We start from the raw sequence: 22,309 nt of genomic DNA, 5'->3' as shown, positions 1-22,309 counted from the left end.
ATAGCATCTTTTACAACCATTACTAGTGGAGACATTAGAGTCTTCGGTTGCCTTAGGAGAAGTTGAAGTGCTAGCCCAAAGAGTACTATAGTTTAGCTCAAGGTTTAGGTATTTTTCTTCCAAGCTTGTGAGGCTTTCTTAAGCTATACTCTTCTCATTCTTGAGGCTAGCTACTAGATCATTAACCAAGGAATGTTCCTTTTCAATTTCCCAATTGAGTCACTGGCTAAAGACAATTCAACGGTTAACTTTTCAACCTTCATCTTTTCCTCGGCGATAGATGCTTCAAGTGTAAGGTTCTTGTCTCTCTCTTGAGTGATTATGTCTCCTTGCATCTCCAAGCATCTATCCCTCTTCTTTAATTTCTTCATTAGCATTTTTATTTTAGTGTAGGCCTTTTCACCAAATTTCTTTATCATGGTTGCTTCAAGCTCTTCTATGTTCTCATCACAACTATCATGCTCATCACTAGAGGGATCAGATGAGACATGTACCTTCTTCCCCTTAGCCATGAGGTAAGTTGGAGTGTAGTAGTCGTTGTCGATGAGGTTGGAAAAGAGCCTTGGTGATGAAGATAAGTTGGGAAGAGTTTTGGTGGTGAAGTCGAGTCTGGGAAGATCATGGTCGGTGATGAAGAGTGGTGGATGGCAGTGTTTGTAGCTCCATTCTTCTTCTTCTCATCATCACTTGAGTCACTATCATTTGACTCCTACTCTTCACCAAGATGAGCTTCACCTCTCTTCTTGCCTTTGTTCTTCTTGTCTTCATCCTTGTCGTGCTTGCACTTCTTCTCATTTGAACAATCGGCTATGAAGTGACCGGTTTGGCCACAACCATAGCAAAACCTCTTTTTGTTCCTTCTCTTCCCATCACCGTAAGTCTTCCGGTTGCTCTTCTTCTTTATAAACTTTCTAAAGTTTCTAATGATGAGTGTAGCTTATTCATCGAACTCTTCTTCTTCACTTGAGGAATCATCCTTCACTTTCTTCTTCTCTTGACTAGAAGATTTGCCTTCATGAGCTTGAGTTGCCTTTAGGGCTGCATTCTTATTGTATCCCATTACATTAGGATTTTGATTGTGAGCATTGATTGCATCTTCATCTAGACACTCATGATGCTTGAGCTTTGAAAGAACTTTTTAGGGTGTCATCTCATCATAACCGGGCCTTTCTATGATCACGAATGCTAGCATGTTGTTCTTGGCTCTATAGGTTCTCAATATCTTTCTAGCAACCTTGTTGTCATCCCATTCGATACTTCCAAGAGCTCTTATGCGGTTGACCAATGCCATAAGCCTATCAAATATGGATTGTGTTGTTTTATTTTGCAAGAACACAAATCTTTTCAATTCACCATGAAGTAACTCAATGTTGCCTTTTATCACACTCTTGTCTTCTTTAAATGACACCTTCAAAGTATCCCAAATTTGCTTTGCACTTCCCATTTCATTTACCTTTCTAAACTCATCCAGACTTAGGCTTGACACTAGTAATGCTACGGCTTGTGCATTTTGATGGAGATTGTGCACTTCTTCTAGAGTTATCTCTCTATCTTCATCGGTAGGAATTATCACACCAACATCCATAACTTCCCAATGAGATACATCTTCATCTTGTAGGACCAATTGGTGTATCTTGTTCCATCAAAGTAAGGTGGCTTGCCAATGTTGATGGAAGGGGTATGTAAAGGTGAACCTTTGATGAGTTGTGCATAGTCGAAGTTCATGTTTGAATATATTCCCTTTCCATGAGCATGCTCATCGGCTTCAATATAACTAGCAGCATCTTTGTTTGCTTCATTCTTGCCACTAGTTGCATCATTCTTGCCACTTATTGCATCATCAACCTTCTTCCTCAATTCTTCATTCATCTTGCTCATCTCATCTTGTATCTTTTTCATTTCATCTTGGAAGAACTTGACTTGAGCAGCCATCAACTCTTCAGCTTTCTTCTTGGCCATCTCGATGGCGTCAGCTTGCATCTTATAGGTCTCCGACATTGTTTCTTCTCACGCGGTGAAGCGCTAAAAGAAGACCTTGCTCTGATACTAATTGAAAGAATCCAAACAATACCTAGAGGGGGGTGAATAGGCGTATCTAAAATTTTTTGCGTAATCTCAAAGTCAAATGTCAGTGACAGTCGGAAGTCCCGACAGTTTGGGCTGGAACTTTCGGCAGCCAGAAGTTCCAACGCAAACAGCCGGGAGTTTCGACACCTACGAGAATAGCACTACAAGTGCTAAAATAAACTTTGAGTGAAAGATATCTTACAACCCCACTCTCTAGTGGTACGATGAAGTGTTGGGGTTGCTCCTTTGACGCGGAAGGTCACCACTTAGTAGATCAAGTCCAAACCCTAAGAGGAGAGTTGGGGAGGAAGATAAACCAACAAGAACAAATATGATAGCACAAATCACAACAACAACAACAAGCACGCGGGACACAAGAATTTATTTCAAGGTTCGGTAACCCCACAAACGAGCTCCTACGTCCTCATTGTTGAGGTGACCACAAAGGTCGGAGTCTCTTCCACCTCCTTGCCTCTCTCAAAGCAACCACAAATGTTACTTGAGCTTTTCACTAAGAAATCAAGGGTAATACAAACTTTCCAAGGCTCTTCCACAACATGGAAGCTCTTGGGCGACGCCTAGCTGGCTAGGGTTCCAAGAACCTAAGAGTAATAGACGCAAATCCAACCGGCTTGACGAAGAAATCAAGTGCTCAAGCTAGCCAAAGTGATTCTCTCACTCAATCCACTCTCCTTTCACTCAAAACCCTAAGGGAATCAAAGATTGGAGCAAAGAGGAGAGGAGAGGGGTGCCTTGAATGCTTGTGAGCTGTTTTGGACGAAGGTTGGTGAGTAATGAATGAGTTGTGAGTTAGAAGAGAGAGGAGAGCTATTTATAATCAAAGGCAAATCCAACCGTTCAGATCTGTGTCGGAAGTTCCAACACAGATCTCCAAAACTTTCAACTCAACATAAAAACATTGTTCACGCAGACAATCCACTGGGCTTGCTCGCATATTGTCGGAACTCCCGGCGGCTAAATCGTGAAGTGTCGGGACTTTCGAAGGGAGCCAGAACTTTCGGCACTCGAAACTCCCAACTCCCGTCAGGACTTCCGACGGGCGAAGATGCGCAGACAGGCTGCGGCTAAGTCAACAAGCGCCGGGACTTCCGGCATCAAACGTCGGGACTTCCGACTACCAAAAGTCCATAAACTATGTACAAGTGTTCGTGAGGTGATTTTGTGTCTCTCATTTGATTTTACTTTTATGCTTGAGCACTCTATCTTCCTCAGACCACCTAAATTTATATCCCTCTTTATAGTATGACATATCTAAAGCCAAAACAAAATAAAAAGGCTTTGTAGAGCTGTTTGGGTTTGTCCGCTTTTTGCACTTGAAGAATTAAGGGATACCATTTCATCTTAGATCAACTCTTTTAAAACTTTCAAGGGACTAAAGCTGCAATATATTTCATTAAGATCTTATTAGTTCCTAATTTGGATGTCATCAGTACACCAAAAACCACATAGAGGGCAAATGCACTTTCAGTGACAACAAGACCATCACAAAAAAAACACCAACAAAACCGCAAAAGCAACGACCACCACACACCACCTGAATGCTACATATCTTTTGACCATTTGGCAGTGCCTGTTTGCATGTTGTGCGTTTTAAAAACATGTATGATAATGTTAATGTGCATATTATGAGTGTTTCTGGCAGCATCAATGTGAATACGGAACTCGAAGGCCATGGATTGCATCTACGTCGGGGTCTATCTATGCAGATTGGCACAACCGCACAAGGCCATGTGCCGATGGGCACGACAAATGAGTCTAGGATCCTACACACGTACGGTCGCCAAAGAGAAGTGGCGTTACAATAGGATGTTTTTATGATCCCAATCAATAGAGAATGACCAACAATAGCCTACTATAAATAAAAGAGAAAGTTGGACGCAGAAAAGCTTCATTTGTTTTGTAGTTTAGCCGGTTGCGGCAGCTCTAATATTTTAGCGTAGCTCTTAATTCCTATTCACTTTGGTGATTACCTCAGAGGCTCAAACCGAGAGAACTTGAGATTTCCCTGTCGTTGCTCAAACAGTATTAACACATCTGTCCTACTTCTCCCAAACTTCAACGTTAACGCCTGAAGCTGTCACGGTGCCTCTGCCCTAAAAGACTTGATAAAAATGTATTATTAGGATAGATCACCAAATAATTCCATAAGGTTTTGTGTAAGTACATATATAGGACAATCTTGCCGCCCTGTACGTTGTTCCTTTCAAGAATCAAGAGCATTATGCAAGTAGCCAGAGAAAAAGCATATTAATTACGTGGGGCTGGCAAACTGGTCAAATGATCGACTAGGATGTTGAAAAATATATGACAGGATACTCCCCTTATTGTCCAAGCCCTAAAGTGCACTAGAGGAAAAAAAAAGGTGGTGAAAATTAGATACAAAAGATCCTCCGCTTCTCCTATATTTTACCCCTCTCCTCTCTTCTTGCCAAAAATTTTGGGAGGAGGGGTCCTGGCAAAAAAGAATTTGCTAGTTAGTGGATCAAGGACTCATTTGTTTTTCAGCTAAGGATTGCAGATTGTATCTTCTATAATCAAAAGCTTAAACAAATAAGTAATTCTGCACCTACGAACTGTAACAATCCACATGCCAAATTTTGTTTTTTTTTTCTCGAAAGCGTGCATTGGTACGTGTTTCATTAAGGAGGATTAAGATTCATACAATGCCTGGGATCACATCACCGTGAGATACCGTTAGTTACCGGATTGGACACAAACACAAGGCACCAGCTAACGGTGGATTACGCGGAGGTGTATTAACTAAGGGACTAATTTTGTGACTGAAAGAGATAGCCAGCGCGCGTGCCAAAAATTGTTGAAATTGAACAATAATGTCTTTTTCCAACTTGTAGATCGTTAGCTGTTACGGTCTGGACGTTGCTTTCCACAATCTATTAGGGCACCGTCTGGATGCCAATTTTTTTGGCAAAGTACTACTGTAGCATTTTCGTTGTTATTTGACAAATAGTGTCCAATCATAGTCTAATTAGGCTTAAAAGATTCGTCTCGTGGATTTCGTCTAAACTGTGTAATTAGTTTTATTTTTTATTTATATTTAATACTTCATGCATGCGTCTAAAGATTCGATGTGACGGGGAATCTTGAAAAATTTTGCAAAATGGGGTGAAACTAAACTGGCCCTAGGTAAAACAAATAAGTCATAGTACTATGATGGTGCGATTTGGACACAAACCTACCGCACCCTTACTGAGAACAACAGCAATGTATTTAGACCACCTAGTCCTTATGGCTGGGCCCCATAGCAGTGGACAATCGACGTGTTTGTTGGTTAGTTTCTGAGCTGATTTGGGTTGGTTGGTGCTGGTTTATTGTAAAAGAAAAACATTGTTGATTGATTGAATAAGTCTGGCTGAAACCAACTAACGAACTAGGTGAATAGTTATAGCAAATCTCATAATATTCAACCTACAGCAAGAAATAAACTATGCCCACCAACAGCTCAAGAATCAGACGACGGGAGAGAAGCGAGAGAAAGAAAGAATAGTTTACTTCTTACAGTCAGACCACAGTGTTACGGGTGACTTTTGTTATTGACTCAGTATGGACTACTCATACAATGTTTTAGGTAGGCTATAAGAAATATTTTAATGCTTATGGACTATTTTTTAAATACTTGGCTATGTTCACTTCTCTCATACGTCATGTTCGTTTGGGCTGGTTTGGCTTATAAGCCATGACTGAAAGTATTGTTGTCTGGTTCGACGTGAAAGAAAAATACTGTTAGTTGATTGATAAGCCATGACTTATAAGCCAAATACAACCAAACGAACAAGCTGATAATCCATACTTTTCAGCTTGTTTTTTTAGTCGAAACATTGTTTTTCTTTCACAACAAATCAATCAAAACAGTGTTTCGACTTGTTTTTTTCGACTTATTTTTTTCAGCGAAGCGAGCCATTGTGGTTGCTCTGAAGGCTGGATTGTGACTTGCTGTATGTATGCATATAGCCACTTGTGTGGTGTCCTCTACGTACCACTCTGTATTTTAATGCAGAAGTACAACCTAGCGAAGTGAGGAAACAACCATTTTCTGCAATTTGAATTGCTGCTACTCTTTTTCTTGCTCATGCCCCAGCAAGAACGTACGGAGTGTCGCATCGCATCTTTTGGATTGTGCAGGATGGAATTTTGGCCAACAACGGGACATCAAATTAAACTTTCTTTTGTGTGATAGTTTATAGTGCCTTTTCTCATTTTGCCAGTCACCATAAACCGGTCTCTGTTAGCTTTAAACCAAAACTAACCATTGGGTAGCTGGGTCTTTTGTGAACTTTGGATACCCTTCTAAATTTTAGTTCATGTAACATCGAATGTTTACACTAATTTCGGGTATTAAACATAGGCTAATTACAAAACTAATTACACAGATAGAGACTAATAAATCTATTAACCCTAATTAATCTATGATTTGATAATGTGGTGCTACAATAAACATGTGCTAATAATGAATTAATTAGGCTTAATAAATTCGTCTTACAAATTAGTCTCCATCTATGCAATTAATTTTATAATTAGATCATATTTAATTCTCTTAATTAGCATCCAAATGTTCGATGTGACAGAGACTAAACTTTAGTCCCTCGATCAAAAAAAAAGAAGAAAAAGAACCAACCATTAGGTGTGAGAAAACAACTGCATCACATCACCATCTTCTATTTTCCTTGCACTGTCAAAAGCAAGTTGAATCGGCTCTTATAACAAACAGTTGAGTTCACATTGGCACATCGGTCTACTACTTATGCCGAACTTGTGAGTTCTTGATTTTTATGGTGGCACTTCAGCTGATACAAGAGAATATATCGCCGATTCCTTGACATACTGACACACATGCACGGTTTCACGGCACACATGCACAATCATGATAAACAACAGTTTGCAGTAGTTTTTTGTTACATCATATATCAATTTTGAAGGGGAATAGATATATGAATTGATCATATACTACGAAAAAAATATGCATAAAGTGCAACTGGCAGTTTAAATTGACTGAAAGTGGCAGCATCCTTTGTTTCCTCAAGATGACAGTGAAACTGGCTGTGTTTAGAAAGCTACTTTGTTGATCGATTGAGTGGTTGGTTGACAATGACACACTAGCATCAAAACAAAGGAGAATGCTTCACCGTACGAATGTTGGAGCAGCGTGCGACGAAGTGATGCTGCTAACCCTCCCTGATTCACACGGAGCAGTCATATGTATAGCAGCGTCCAAAACCAAACATAGACTAGTTTTTCCTAACAAACGTGTATTAATTGATGAACTGAAAATGATCTTTGGCGACTAAACTGCTGCTCTATTTCTGAGCATCTGCATAAGACATTGAACAACTTGCCTCAAACGCAAAGAAGATGAGCACAGTTTTTTTTATAACTACGAGCACAGTTGTTCACTCACCAGATCAGAACCAAGATAAAAAAAAATCATGTGGCAACATGTTGTACCGGCCTAGAGCAGTAAGAGATAGTGACGAAGCCAGCGGTGGGGCTAGGGGGGCTCTAGCCCCCCCTACCGATCCTGGGCACGTGGAGCCTCCCTAAGTCTTTTCTTAAAATTTTATGCATATATGTATTAGGTAGGAGGGGCTAAGATTAAGAAAAGATAAAAAAGGCTCTATTCTTTTGTTCAACACCTCCTAATTTTTTTTCTGGCTTCGTCATTGGTAAGAGGTCATTGCTTGCCTAATTTTGATGCTATCTTAGGTTTCTTTTGCCAAAAGATGCTATCTAAGTGTTAATATCCAGTTTTTACGTATAGTTGATCAGAACAACAGCCTTCACAGGCATAACCTCCCTGGCAATAATGGGTGCAGTCTTTCCCTTCTCATATTCCTCTGCTTTGAGCAATGCTGGGCACATGATACTAAAATCTGTTTTAAGATTAGAGATTGTTTCCAATGTGAAAGTGGGCGACGACACCCGGAGAATTCCTCCACCGTCTTGATGACAACAGAAGCAGAGAAAATACGTCCCCGGCCGACAGTGAAGCGGCAACTGGGAATCTACTTGCTGCAACTTTCTTCTCTTTTGAGTCTTTTGAACTTTGTTTTGCTTTATCTGTTGAACTGTCTGCTGCCTCCAACCATATAAGTTAGCCTGATCTCTGGCTGGTTGCTTTGCACTAAAACAAGCACAAAAGACCAGCTAAGCTTTCCCCAATCAACGCAGCAACAATGGTGCTGTTCCTTGAGTATCTCTTGCTGGCCTTTGTCTCTCTAGCTTGCTGTACCACAAGCATGACACAGACCTCACTTGTCCTCGCAGCTCATGCGGCATCCACCTCCAATTTCTCCGATCACCTCGCTCTCACGGCATTCAAGTCACAAGTGACGAGTGACCCATCGAGAGCGCTGGCGACGTGGAGCAACCAGTCTGTGCCGATGTGCCAGTGGCAGGGCGTGTCTTGTGGCTTGAAGGGAAGCCACCATGGCCGTGTGGTGGCGTTGGACCTTAGCGAGCTCAACCTTGTTGGCACCGTCACTCCTGCGTGGGGAAACCTCACGTACCTGAGGCTGCTCAACCTTTCATCGAATCACTTCCATGGGATCCTGCCACCAGAACTCGGTAATCTCCATGACCTTGAGGATCTGCAGCTTAGCTACAACTCCATTGAAAGGCAGATTCCACCATCACTCTCCAACTGCAGCTACCTTGTCGATATTTCAATCAACGATAACAAGTTGCAGGGTGTGATACCAGGAGAGTTCAGCTCACTGCATAATCTCCAAATACTCCATCTTGAGTCTAATGCACTTACAGGAACCATACCTTCCAGTATAGGTAACCTTGTGAATCTCAAATACCTAGGCCTAACATTCAACAATTTGACTGGGGAAATCCCCGTAGAGACAGGCAGTCTTGTCAGTCTCGGCGAGTTAGATCTAGGTTACAATCTGTTTTATGGAAGTATCCCTGCTTCACTTGGAAACCTCTCAGCATTGACCGTTCTTACTATTCCCAACACTAACCTAGAACACATCCCACCACTCCAAGGCTTATCATCTCTCCAAATACTTGAGTTGGCAAACAACAAGCTCACGGGAAACATCCCTTCTTGGTTAGGAAACCTCTCTTCACTAGTTTACTTAAGTCTCAAGTATAACAGTCTAGTGGGTCAAATCCCAGAATCATTAGGAAACCTTGAGTTGCTTCAGATCCTTTCTCTCTCAGTGAACAATCTTTCAGGTTCCGTACCACAGTCAATTGGAAACCTCCATGACCTCACCGAACTATATCTATCCAAAAATGCACTAGAAGGATCATTGCCTCATTCGATGTTCAATCTCTCTTCTCTTGAACTTCTGCTATTGGATTTCAACAGTTTCACTGGGGATTTTCCACCTGATATGGGCAGCAAGCTATCAAAACTAAAATTACTATTTGCATCAATCAATCAATTTCACGGTCCGCTGCCGTCATCCATATGCAATGCCTCCTGCTTCAAGTCATTGAAATAGTAACCACCTTCATGTCGGGCACAATTCCCCAGTGCTTGGGAACTCACCAAAAGAACCTCTCTGTGGTGTTCCTTGCAGATAGTTACTTTGAAGCAAGAAATGATGCTGATTGGGGCTTCCTGACAGGTCTCACCAATTCTAGCAATATGAGGAAATTAGCTTTGAGTTCCAACAAACTCGAAGGTGTGCTGCCAAATTCAATTGGTAATCTTTCAACACAAATGAAGTTTCTTACCATAAAAGACAACAAGATAACTGGTCCAATACCAGAAGGAATGGGGAACCTAATCAACCTAAATGAACTTGATATGGGTAATAACATGCTAGTATCCGCTGTTCCAGTATCTCTCAGCAAACTCAAGAAGTTCAATAGGTTATCTTTATCAAATAATGCGTTGTCAGGACCCATCCCTGTATCTCTGGGCAATCTTACAGAACTTATTACCCTTATCCTCGGTACTAATGCGATAAGTGGGGCTATACCTTCCAGTCTCAGCAACTGTCCTTTAGAGGTTTTAGATCTTTCTCACAACAATCTTTCCGGTCCGATACCCAAAGAACTATTTTTCATATCAACACTGTCGAAATCCATGAATCTCGCACATAATTCCTTATCAGGTCCTTTCCCATCAGAAGTGGGAAATCTCAAAAATCTCAACGAAATCGATTTATCTAATAATATGATTTCTGGTGAAATTCCAACCTCCATTGGTGAGTGTCAAAGCTTGGAAAATCTTAATGTATCTGTAAACATGCTTCAAGGGGCAATTCCAGTGTCCCTAGGAAACCTAAGAGGCCTCTTGGTGGTTGATCTTTCCTACAATAATTTATCTGGGACAATCCCAGAAGTACTTGGCAAGCTACCAGGGCTTTCTTCATTGAATCTCTCATTCAACAAATTGAAAGGTGGAGTGCCAAAAGACAGGGTATTTCTCAACGCAACTGCAATCTTGATCACAGGAAACGGTGGCCTGTGTGGTGGTATCCCTCAACTGAAATTGCCACCCTGCTCTATCCACACCAACAAGAGGCCATCACGGGAACTAGCCATAATAGTCTCCGTATGCAGTGCATTTCTTTTTGAGACAATATTTGCACTTGCACTGTCTTTCTACAGAAAGATCCAAAAAACAAAAGAAAACTTACAAAGGCCAGCCATCGATGAGCAACACCTGAGAGTATCTTATGTTGAATTGGCCAATGCAACAGATGGTTTCTCATCTGAGAACCTCATCAGAGCAGGGAGCTTTGGCTCGGTCTACAAAGGGAGAATGAGAAGCAACGACCAGCATGTAGTAGTTGCAGTTAAGGTTCTCAACCTCACGCAACGTGGAGCAACTCAAAGTTTTATTGCAGAATGCGAGACTTTAAGATGTGCTCGACATCGTAACCTTGTGAAGATCTTGACAGTCTGCTCCAGTATTGATTTTCAGGGTCGTGACTTCAAGGCCCTTGTGTATGAGTTTCTACCAAATGGAAATTTAGACCAGTGGCTGCACGAACATATCATGGAAGATGGTGAACATAAGGCACTGGATTTGATTGGAAGGCTACACATTGCGATTGATGTGGCATACTCACTTGATTATCTTCACCAGTATAAGCCAACACCTATTATTCACTGTGATCTTAAGCCAAGCAATATTCTCCTGGACAGTGACATGGTTGCTCATGTTGGTGATTTTGGGCTTGCAAGGTTTCTACATCAAGACACATATCAGTCAAGTGGTTGGGCATCAATGAGAGGATCGATTGGCTATGCAGCTCCAGGTGTGCTTCTATTTTCTAATTGATCTTCTTCCAATATATATAGTCTGAAATGCGTACCTTAGTTCACGTTGATATGTACAGCTCAACAAAACTGAATTTTTGAGAATTGGAAGGAGCAGAATGCCGGAATCTAAAATTTCATGGAACTAAATTATATTATTAAATGTAGTTTTTGTAAATGAATTTTATACTGAACATAAAACATTCAATGAGCATATCTAATTCTTCAGGGACAACTTTCTTAAAAAGATGTCGTTTTGGTCGACAGAGTATGGACTGGGCAATGAAATCTCCAAGCATGGTGATGTCTACAGCTATGGAATACTGTTGCTGGAGATGTTCACTGGAAAAAGTCCAACGGACAGTGAATTTGGAGAAGCCATTGGACTCCGCAAGTACGTTCAAATGGCGTTTCCAGACAGAGTGAGTAGTATCATGGACCAACAGCTACTAACAGAGACAGAAAACAAAGAAGCAAGCATCTCTTACTCTGGCAGTATTAGCAATATGAGAATTCCCTTCATTGCCTCCATTCTGCAAGTTGGAATTTTCTGTTCACATGAGACACCAGCAGATCGCCCACCGATCGGACATGCTCTTAAAGAGTTGCAAGCAATTAGAGACAAGTTTCACAAGCTCCTCCCCAGCTCTCTGGTAAAGGAGCACCATAAAAAATCAACTAACACGTCCCAAGAATTTTCTAGTGCATGACGTCCTGATGCCTTACTGTCTGCTACATCCAGGCTGAGACTTGTGTGGGTTCTTGCTATTCAGGCTAGTGTTTCACAAAATGCTTCATCTTGTTCCAGAATAAAGTTTTCTAGTTGTTCTAGCAAAATGGATTGTTGGATGTCAGCCGCCGCTACCACATTTCATGTAGATGATTTGAACTTTCCGCTTTCAGATTCAGAATGGCGGATTCAAATTGTGCCGTTGCTCATTGCAGGGTCCAAAATCAAAGTAGTAAAAGACATTTTGCTCTTCATTCAGAGGCCATCTGGAGTCTTCAATTGGCTACTTCTACAGTCTGTCACCTATTGCTCCGCCTTTTCGGATTGCTGTGGAGGCTCACAACTTGTCAAATACTCATAAAAACTTGTGCTTTGTGTCTATCAAAATAATCCAAACCACGTCTGATCACATCAGTCTTAAGTAGTGTCTTTCAACTGTCAAACTCTTGTAATGCTTCCCGGTGTTAATCAGAGCCATCCAAAAGGACTTATGGGGGGGGGGGGGGGGGGGGGGGGTACGACCCCGGATACCCATGGCAGACTACATGGGCTGCGCCGCCAGGGGTGGTCCAGCCCACAAGACGAAGACTTATGGTGCACGGTACTGCTCGGCGCGTACCGCAAGACATCAAGGGCGATATCCTAAAGATGCTACGAGATCTGTTAGGATATGCTCGATCCCGTGATTCCTGTAATCTGTTATTACTTACCGGTTATCTCCTAGATCTAACCGACTTGTAACCCTACATCCTGGCTATGTAAGGCGAGTAGGGGACACCCTCAAAACACACGCAATATCATACGATAGCCAATACAAACCAACAGACCACAGGAGTAGGGTATTACGTCGTGCAGACGGCCCGAACCTGTCTAACTCTTGTGTCTCTGTTGCCTTCTTGTTCTTGATTACGCGCACCTCTGCCGATCAATCTACCTTCGTGGGATACCACTCGGAGGACTGCCGACGATATTCTGTCGATAATTGGCGCACCAGGTAGGAGCGTGCGTGCTGTTTCCATGACGAACAAGATGGTACACTTTTCAGGCTCTTCGTCATCTCTAAAGCCCAGCCAGATCTTTACAATCGGATCGATCTCCTGGATCATCAATGCTAACGGAGACGGAGAGATCATCAAGCCGGTGCAGATCGATTCTGCGCCGACCACACCAACGCCTGCAACAGCAGATCCGATCTCAGAACCGCCTCCGAGGTCGTCTTCACCAACAACTCGCCGCCTGCTGCCCCGCTACTCGAGAAAGCAGGTCGGCAACGACGATCTGATCGCATCCATCGATCAGGTCGGCCAGAAGCTCGCCGACTGCCTCTCCCTCACGGAATTGGCTCTGACCACTCCGGTTCGGCGCCGACCACTTTCCGGTTTGGATCTATCGGAAGCCGATCAGGAAACTCTAGGGGAAATGACCACCATCCATCAGGATGCCCTAAGGGACAAATTCGTCGACCAGATTGGAGACATCTATCCTCTCGCCGATCCGATCGCCGACCAGCTCTCGCCGACTATCAATATGCTGCAAATCGGCCAACATCTCGAAGAATCCCTCCACACCATCCTAGAGGAAAATCCAGACTCTGAGTCCCAGGGCTCTACGGAGATTGTCGCCGAAACCGCTGTCGTCCAACCTCCTTTTCCACCCTTCCGTGGAGGCGGGATTTTTAATGTCAGCATCGACAGTCCTCCACGGGATGGAGAAACCGACGAGGACCGCACAGCTCGCGTCAACAAAAACGCCAACCCTACGCCTCCAACAGACGCAACACTCGACAACAAGATCGGAGTCAAGCAATCTAAGAAAGCTAAGTCAAGTCGCTTCCTAATTAAATATTGTTATTATACTTCCAGATATATCCGTATGTCTGCATGATTCGGTTGGGAGAAACCTAATCACATCTTGTTGTTGCTCGTGATTTCTGATCGGATACGCAAGATCGTTTCCGTGGATCACGACAACCAGCAATCAGGAAAGGCGGCCGACGATAACGCGATGTGGAGCAGTGTTTCCACCAAAGATGCTGGCAACCTCACGTATCTCAGGCATGCAAGGAAGATCTTGGACTGCGCCCTCGCCTCGGTCGGACACGCTCAAGGACTTCGCCTCCCCACGCGGATTGACTCCGTCAGGCTCTGATTACGTCCGTTCGCCTATGACTCCGCGTACCCATCCGAGCTGTCAAACGAACCGTCCGAGCCGTCAAGTGAACCACTAAGCGAGCTGCCCGCATCACCGACCAGTAACATAAGGACGACATCGCCCGGACTAATCGCTCCGATCGCCTGCCACGTCGCAATGATGACAACCGTAACCGTCGCCATGATGACAGTTCGGAAAGCTCGAGGGCTGAGCAATTTCGTACACACCGACTAGATAACGCTATACGCCACCGACCAGATGTTCTGTTTAAAGCTAAGTCATGCTTTAACATTTTTCTAAATATTCCTCAACCTTCATGTATCTCCATAATATTTCTCCGAGCTGTTTTGTCCATGTTTGTTCTCCAAATGATTTTCTTTCATGTATATCATCTTAAAGATGACATACAGCTAAGCCTAAGGCAAATCTCCGAACAGCCATGTTGATGCTCGGATGTTCCCAAAGACGGCCCTATCTCTGGCTTCTCCCTACACATGTACGAGCGCCTGTCCTCTGCGTTAGGGGTGGTCGACAGCGGCTCCTTAGCGACGCCCTGCTCTTCCTACACGCACACGGGCTCCGCGCCCCACGTTATGGTTAACAGGCTAGCTAGGGCTGGAGACTCAGCTACACACTAACTAGTCGGACGGTTTATATTAAATATAAACACATCTTCAGAATAACACTAAGTGTTCACACCAATTAATTGCCTAGCTGCATATGCTATTTTATCACCGTTGTTGATTTTTCTCCGGAGTTCATATATTTTATTTTTACATCATGTACTACTCATTCTACACATTTGTTTCGCAGGGGCACGGTTCAGTCAACGAGCTTACGCTCAGGGACTGAACAAGATGATCATCGTCCGGGTGGTCGGACCACCTATCGGACAAACTTCACCGCCAACCAACTGGTTAGACTGCTCGGCACTCACTCCTGCTCGGCGTTCACTTCGTTGCCGACCAGTTGGTTGGACTGCTCATCGCATGGGCTTCATCATCAGCTACGCTGGGGACTCCTCGATGTTCAGATTCTTCGTGCAAGCGTCGCCAGCTAAGCTGGGGACTCCCTTGGTGGTCAGATCTTGCTACGTCTCATCGGTGTGCTATCAAGTTGCTCCATGCTGTTCGGATCAGGGTGCTGATCTTGGGCAGCATGTCCGGGATCTTGTGAAGTACATGGCAGATGATGTTGGCAAGCTTTCATTAAAAAAATTTTGACCCTGCTACAAGATATCTTCAAAATCTTCCAGCAGGCTCGGGGACTACGTCATCATTATGATTTGATTTCTCACCATACTGGAGACTTTTTTTCCTGGTTACTGTTGTTTCTGACCCTGGCACCACGTGACCACGTCACCTACTGTCAGGCTCGGGACTAAGTGGGCACACTTCACCTTACGGTGAATGTGTGCTTTTCATTTCAGGGTTCAGCCCGTGGACTGGTTGCCCGTTCGGCTGGTCTTCTGTTTTTCTTCTACTTTCTGGACCCTGGCACCACGTGACTACGTCACTTACTGTCAGTCTCGGGGACTAAGTGGGCACACTTCACATTCCGGTGAGTGTGTTTTTCTTTAATCTGTTCATTGGAAGACTCCGTGCCTCCCAAAGTTGAAGAAGATTATCTCCCTTTCTCGTGGTCAGACTCTAAGTGGGCACACATGGTTCACAGCGAGGAAATTTTCGATTTTGAACTTGAGCTCCTTATATCCTTCTGGCAAGCCTTACTTAGGTAAGCCCGGGCTCGGTCGGACAGTTATGCTGGTCGGTTACGGTCCACAACTGCTCGACGACTCATTAGAGTGGTCGGACTATGAGTCTGACTGCTCGGCTTTGTTTACACCTGCTCGGATAAGCTCAAGACGGCGTTGCACAGCGGATACAAGGCGCTCAGGGACTAGCTGTGGGGGGTATGACCCCGGATACCCATGACAGACTACATGGGCTACACCGTCAGGGGTGGTTCAGCCCACAAGACGAAGACTTATGGTGCACGGTACTGTTCGGCACGTACTGCAAGACATCAAGGGCAATATCCTGAAGATGCTACGAGATCTGTTAGGATATGCTCGATCCCGTGATTCCTGTAATCTGTTATTACTTACTGGTTATCTTCTAGATCTAACCGACTTTTAACCTACCCCTCGGCTATATAATGCGGATAGGGGACATCCTCAAAACACACGCAATATCATACGATAGCCAATACAAATTAACAAACCATAGAAGTAGGGTATTACGTCGTGCAGATGGCCCAAACCTGTCTAACTCTTGTGTCTCTGTTGCCTTCTTCTTCTTGATTACGCGCACCTCTGCCGATCAATCTACCTTCGTGGAATACCCCTCGGAGGACTACCGACGATATTCTGTCGACAACTTATTATATACTTCAGAAATAAAAAGTTGGGCTTATTCTATTCTCTTTTCCCCTCTCTCCTGGAAACATGAAAACCATTTAATATCCAAGAAATGCTCGCGACATTTTCATCTTGCAGGTTGTAGATCCATGTTTAAATATGGACTCCTGAGTCCAGACAAATCACATCCAAAATGAAGCTGCCCTGAGGGCGTAGCAGGTAACTTTAGAAAAAAAATTGATAATACCATGAGTTTGGTGATGTGGCAAGAGATCATCATCCTGCAGGCTTGCATACTCCACTGCTAGAGAGGTCCTGCTGCAAGCTGCTAATAAAAAAATAACGCCACACTCTTTCGCAGTTTCACAACCTCCACCAAGCTTCCCTGCACGTCCTTTTTTCCAAAGTAAAATTTGGAAAATGTTAGGGCCAGAATCATATCATATACCATAGTAATCAAGTAATTAAGGTCGGGAAGGGACGACCCACCGTTTACCTCCGGTGCGGACTCGTTGCGGGAGGAATGGCAGAGCAAGCAGATGCACGGAGACGGAGACGGCGCGGACCAGGCTCGGCTCAGCTCCGGTGGTTGCTGCGCGGGGAGACCAGCCTCGGTAGCAAGGATGCATGCACTGGGGGTTGAAGGGGAGCGGTGTCTCGAATCTCGAGGAGTCCGCCGCCGGGAACAAGCTGCACCGGAGGAAGAGCCGAGACGAGGCGAAGCAAGAGGGACGCAGAAGCGCCGGCCTGGCCGCCGCCGAGGTTAGGCTAATTGGGCCAGGCTGTATGTAGTTGGGGTGTTATCGACTCTTTTTTTTTTTTTCCTGAGCATCTCCAGGAGTTTCCTATTTACTTTCGTAATATTTGATTTTGGTGCATTTACATATTTATCATTATTACGGATGACATTTTACACTGTGTCACTGACACATGAGTCACTGACAAGGTACTTTTTATACCACTCACATCATAACGATGGTAAATATGTAAATAATCCCTTGATTTTTAGAAAAATTAGAAAAAATCTCTCTCCAACAGTTCCTAATCCATCCCTAGGCACTTACGAAAACTGAGTCAGTTCTGCGTAACTTTACGCGGCTCATGAGTCGCACGGATCCTTCCGCCGCGCGGTTTCCGCCTTCGCGCTTTGGAGTCACACGCTTTTCTCCGATCCTTCCCGCGCTGGTCTCCGTCATCACGCCAAAGAACTTCGACGATTGACGCCGCCGGTACGTAGACGATCGACGTCGTCAGTACGTAGACGATCGACGCCGTCGCGGGCTTCCTGCACGGCAACCGCTGCGTCTTCCAGCTTGCCGCCGCTGCCCCCGCTATGTTTCGTTTTGCCACCGTCGCTAGGTTTGCAGGCCGCCGCCGCTAGGTTTGAATTGGGTAGCCGCGTCCTTCCTCTCTCTGTTGCTGTTTTGTTGTTCTCGCCTCCTGGGCCATGGCTTGGTGGCGCCGCAGAGAACGCTGCTGGGCACCAGCTACCTGTGGTCTGGATTTGGGCGGCCATGGCTTGCCTGCTGATGACCGCGTAGCGTCGGTGGCCGCCATGGGTACCTATGGCCGGCTGTGCCTGTGGCCATCCATGGCTCGCTGTGCCCTGCCAAGGCTGGTTGTGGCCGGCTACTGATGATGTGCTTGTCCATCAGATGATGGTACAGACCGGCACGATTGCCTGTTGGTGGCTGTTGTGCTTGTCTGCTGCTACTGGCCGACTGTTGTGCTTGTCTGCTGCTACTGACGGCGGCGGCGGCAAGGAGGTCGCGACATGAGGGGTTCGACACACCCCGTGACGCCTGGCGACAGAAAAAAAAAGCCGCCAAAAAATAGATGTGAGACCCAAATTTAATTTTTTTAAAAGCAATTTATTAGAAACTCTTGGAGATGGCTTTCTTTTTTCCCTCCTAATACATTTTTAGGAATTGTAAAACTACAAGTTTTAGGAGGAAAAAATAGGAAACTTGGAGATGCTCTAACAACAGGGTGTTATCGATTTTGTGTAGCTAATGTCCATTAGCGGCCTCTTGTACATGTGCATTGATGATGAACATATAATGTGTGTTGCAGCACTCCCTGTTTTTATCTCCTACATTACATGGTATCAGCTTAATGTTGATCCTCCTGCCTTCCGTTGCAACCCCTTCCTTCGCTGGCATGATCTCCTCCACCTCCTCCTGGTCCGGCGATGGCGCCGCCACTCCTGACAGTACCTCTTCCCCGGTGCATGTCGTCACCAACTCAAATCCCACTGATCAACACCAAGACCCACGTCCTCATGGTTCTTGATCTGGCCGAGGCCAACTATGGTCATTGGAGCCAGAATGATTTTGCCATTGTCTTCTTGAGGCTTTTACCTGTGTACCCTTAAAAAAGATGCCACACTCCTACGTACCCCTCAAAAGTTGGTCGTCACCTACATGCCCTCGCTCGAACTTTTCTTTTCCCTCACGCCATTCCGTCGGCATTCTGTTAGGTTTTGGCCATTTGGCGGCTCTAACATGTGGGACCGGGCTAGAAAAATATCCTCCTTGCCCTCTGGGTCACTGACATATTGGGCCGCATCTCCTTCAGTCTCACCCGAGCCTCTCTCTCAGTCTCTCCCCATTCTCGTTCCTCACTCTCTCACCCGAGCGTGGGAGGACGCGACGGCGAACCCTAGCGGTGGCGGATCTGGAGACGGCGGCAGTCGGTGTTGGTGGCCCGCCCTCGAAATCCTAGCCCCGTGGAGCAAGACGGTCGGGCGGAGCAGGCATGCCGTGGAACGGACTTGGCGAGAGGCCGGATTGGTTCCGGGAAGGGTGAGTACCACTCCTCCTCCCTCCTTGACTTCGCCCCTCCTTGTATTGATGTTGATTGCATTAGTGTATTACGCTACCGAATCGTGTTTAGGGTTTATTGATTACGTGCTCCTTGTTCATCTGTAGGATGGACCCAAACAGTAGTTACAACCTAGAAATGCGGATTGTTGGTCCCAATTGTCGTGCAAAGTGGTTTCTGTGAATGAAGTGGTGGATGCAGACAGAACTTTGTTAACTGGGCTTATGAAAGATTTGGTTGACAAGTATCCTCCTAGCTATGGTGATGTAGCCACATTGTTTTACTGGTGCATGCATAGTAAAGTTCACATACCTGTGCGCAATGACCAAGAGATGCTAGCAATGTTTGAAAAAAATAGGGCAACCAGAACATGCTTGTTGACTGTTGCATATCATAGTCCTGGTACTCAGCCTATGCTTCCTGATTGGGAGTCTGGTAGCCCAAGGAAATCTGTTGAGCCCCCATTCACTCCTTCAATTATTTCTCCAAGCATAGCAGAACCCTCTGACGAGGAAGATGAGGAAGTAGAAATAGATGAATCCTCTGATGAGGAAGTTGCTGATAGGGAGCCTGAGCAATTTCAATTTCCTGATGTTGAATATGACAAAGATGACCCTCCTATGACAGTGGGAACTATCTACCTAGATATGGCTTCTTTTAAGATTGCTTTAGCTAGTCATGTTGTTAAACATGAGTTCAACTATGAAATTGACAAGAGTGATACAGAGAGGTATACGGTGCACTGTTCTCTGAGGAATGAGGGATGCCCGTGGAGACTGCATGCCTCAACTTCAGCTGATGGACATGGCATTCAGGTGATGTGTTAGTTCAATTTGTGGTATTGACTGCTACCTGTTTTCCTTGCATGTACCTAGCTGCTAACATGTGTTTCTTTTCAACTTTTTTTCCAGGTGAAGGTGAACCCACATGAGCATGGAAATGGCTGCCAGAGCACTAGGAGACAAGGATCATGTGTAGGACTTAGTCAGTTTTGGGTGTGCAGCAAGGTAATTGATTGGTTGAAAGAGGATGGAAATGTTGGTGCAAAAGAGCTGCAAAGGAGGCTGAAGGATCTGTACAAGGTTCAGATCAGCTACAGGAAAGTGTACAAAGGTAAATACCTTGCAATGGATCAACTTTATGGGCCTTGGGGCAAGAGTTTCCATAATTTGTTTAGGTTTAAGGCCCAGTTAGAACAATCTAGTCCTGGTTCAGTTCTTGTCATTGATCATTTTCCTTTGCATACACAGAAGCTAATCTATTTTCCTTTGTAGGGGCACACCAAAGAAGAGGTTGAAGAAGGCTGCAGCAAGCAACACAGAGATGAGTCTTGTGGTGGCCCAGCCATCCTAGATGCAGTTCCCATTCAATGAGGCAGTGGCAAATGCCATCCATAACAAAAGGAAGAGGAAGTCATCCTCTTCTTCAACCTCCTCACAGAAACACAAGGGTGCAGCACCAGCCACCACTAGTTCAACCTCAGCTCCTACTAGTGTGTCTACAAGGTACCTGTTCTTTGCCTCATCCTTTTCATTTCAACCAGGTGGAAATCTAATGCATACTGTTGACTGTCAGGTCTGGAACTGGTTCAAATGATTCAGTCCCACTCTTATCTGTGCATCTGGTTCCTTTCAATGAGGACTCCATTACAGTGGACACCCAGCCCAGCCAGCCAGTTGATGACCTCCCACTTGAGCCTGTGGATCCACAATGCACACCAAGAAGAAATAAGGGAGCAGTGAAGAAGTTGACACCAAAGAAGCTACAGTAAGAAACTCTAGTGATGTTCTATTGGTGCTGTGATGTTCTTTTTTTAGCCCTGACGCATGATCTTTTGGTACTTTGATGTTCTTTTGGGGCTGTCATGAAAAACCTTGTCTGAATTGATGGTTCATGTTAGTGATGTGAACAAACTCTAGTAATTTAGTTTCTATGTGTAAACTGTAAGTGATGTGATCAAACACCATATGCTGTTGGTGATGAAACACTTTATGCTACCAGTTATGTGATGGATGAGTGAACTGTTAGTTTCTTTATCTTAATGTTGTTATGAACCATGAGAAGCATTCATTTATTCATCTATTCATTCATGCATTGATTGATCCATACATCCATGAAAACTCTCTCTCACACACACACAACAGCAGCCTACTTCTTGAAAATAGCATACAAAGCAAGCACCAAGCACAAATACACAAGTTTTTCAATCCTCCTAAGCTGCTGCTGCACCCTCTTGTCCATTGGTGCATGGCCTTCAACTACAGCTGCCTGGGAACCTTCCTGCAAGATGGCCAGAGGAGGAGCTGTGGGAAAACCACCAGGTGCTGCCACTGCCTGCAGTGGAACTGCTTGGATTGGTGTAGCTGTCTCCTCCATCTCATCCTTCCACTGATAGTACTGACATCCTCCAATCTGAAATCCAACATAGAGACTGAGCAAAGAGGAAAAGACAAACAATGTTGACCAAAGAGAGAAGCACAAACCGCGAAATAAGGGCACTTGTGAAAGGCCCGGTTGGGGTTGGCCCTGGTCGTCGAGATGAAGCGATTGGCGAGCACATTGCAGTTCGGGCAAAGCACACGCCGCCTTGGCGCACCACCATAACTGCTGCTACCTTGTGACATGGCTGTCAAAGAGAGAGGGCTCAAGAGAGTGGCAACTCCCTGGCCTTTGGCACCAATATATAGAAGGAGAAGGGCAGGCTCTTTGGCGCCAAATCCCTGTCCTTTGGCGCCAACAGCGGCGTCTCTGGCGCCAAAGCCAATTGGCCTGGCAATGGCACAGGGGAAACAAAAAAGTTTAGACGCTCATACAAGCCCAAGGGCAACTGAGTCATTCTCCAGAGCCGTTACCCACCGTTAGGAGCAAATGCCGACGGAATGGCGTGAGGAAAAAAAAAAGTTCGAGCGAAGGCA

At 44.8% G+C, this 22,309-nt stretch overlaps 1 long non-coding RNA gene and 1 pseudogene across 1 annotated transcript; one reads left to right on the top strand and one right to left on the bottom strand.

Annotated features, from left to right (window-relative positions):
- Positions 1–8,217: 8,217 nt before the first annotated feature.
- Positions 8,218–12,041, top strand: LOC136511297 (receptor kinase-like protein Xa21; annotated as a pseudogene).
- A 4,488-nt stretch (positions 12,042–16,529) lies between these two features.
- On the bottom strand, positions 16,530–17,320 carry LOC136510116 (uncharacterized). Its single transcript, XR_010772617.1, has 3 exons — positions 17,061–17,320; positions 16,819–16,965; positions 16,530–16,650 (listed from the first exon to the last, which is right to left on the bottom strand). It is a non-coding gene; the product is annotated as an uncharacterized lncRNA (long non-coding RNA).
- Between the last annotated feature and the right edge of the window lie 4,989 nt (positions 17,321–22,309).

The sequence above is a fragment of the Miscanthus floridulus genome, chromosome 16, assembly GCF_019320115.1.
Source record: "Miscanthus floridulus cultivar M001 chromosome 16, ASM1932011v1, whole genome shotgun sequence".
NCBI classification, from domain to species: Eukaryota; Viridiplantae; Streptophyta; class Magnoliopsida; order Poales; family Poaceae; genus Miscanthus; species Miscanthus floridulus.
The sequence above is the reverse complement of the archived record's forward strand: the minus strand, read 5'-3'. Positions and strand labels throughout refer to the sequence as shown.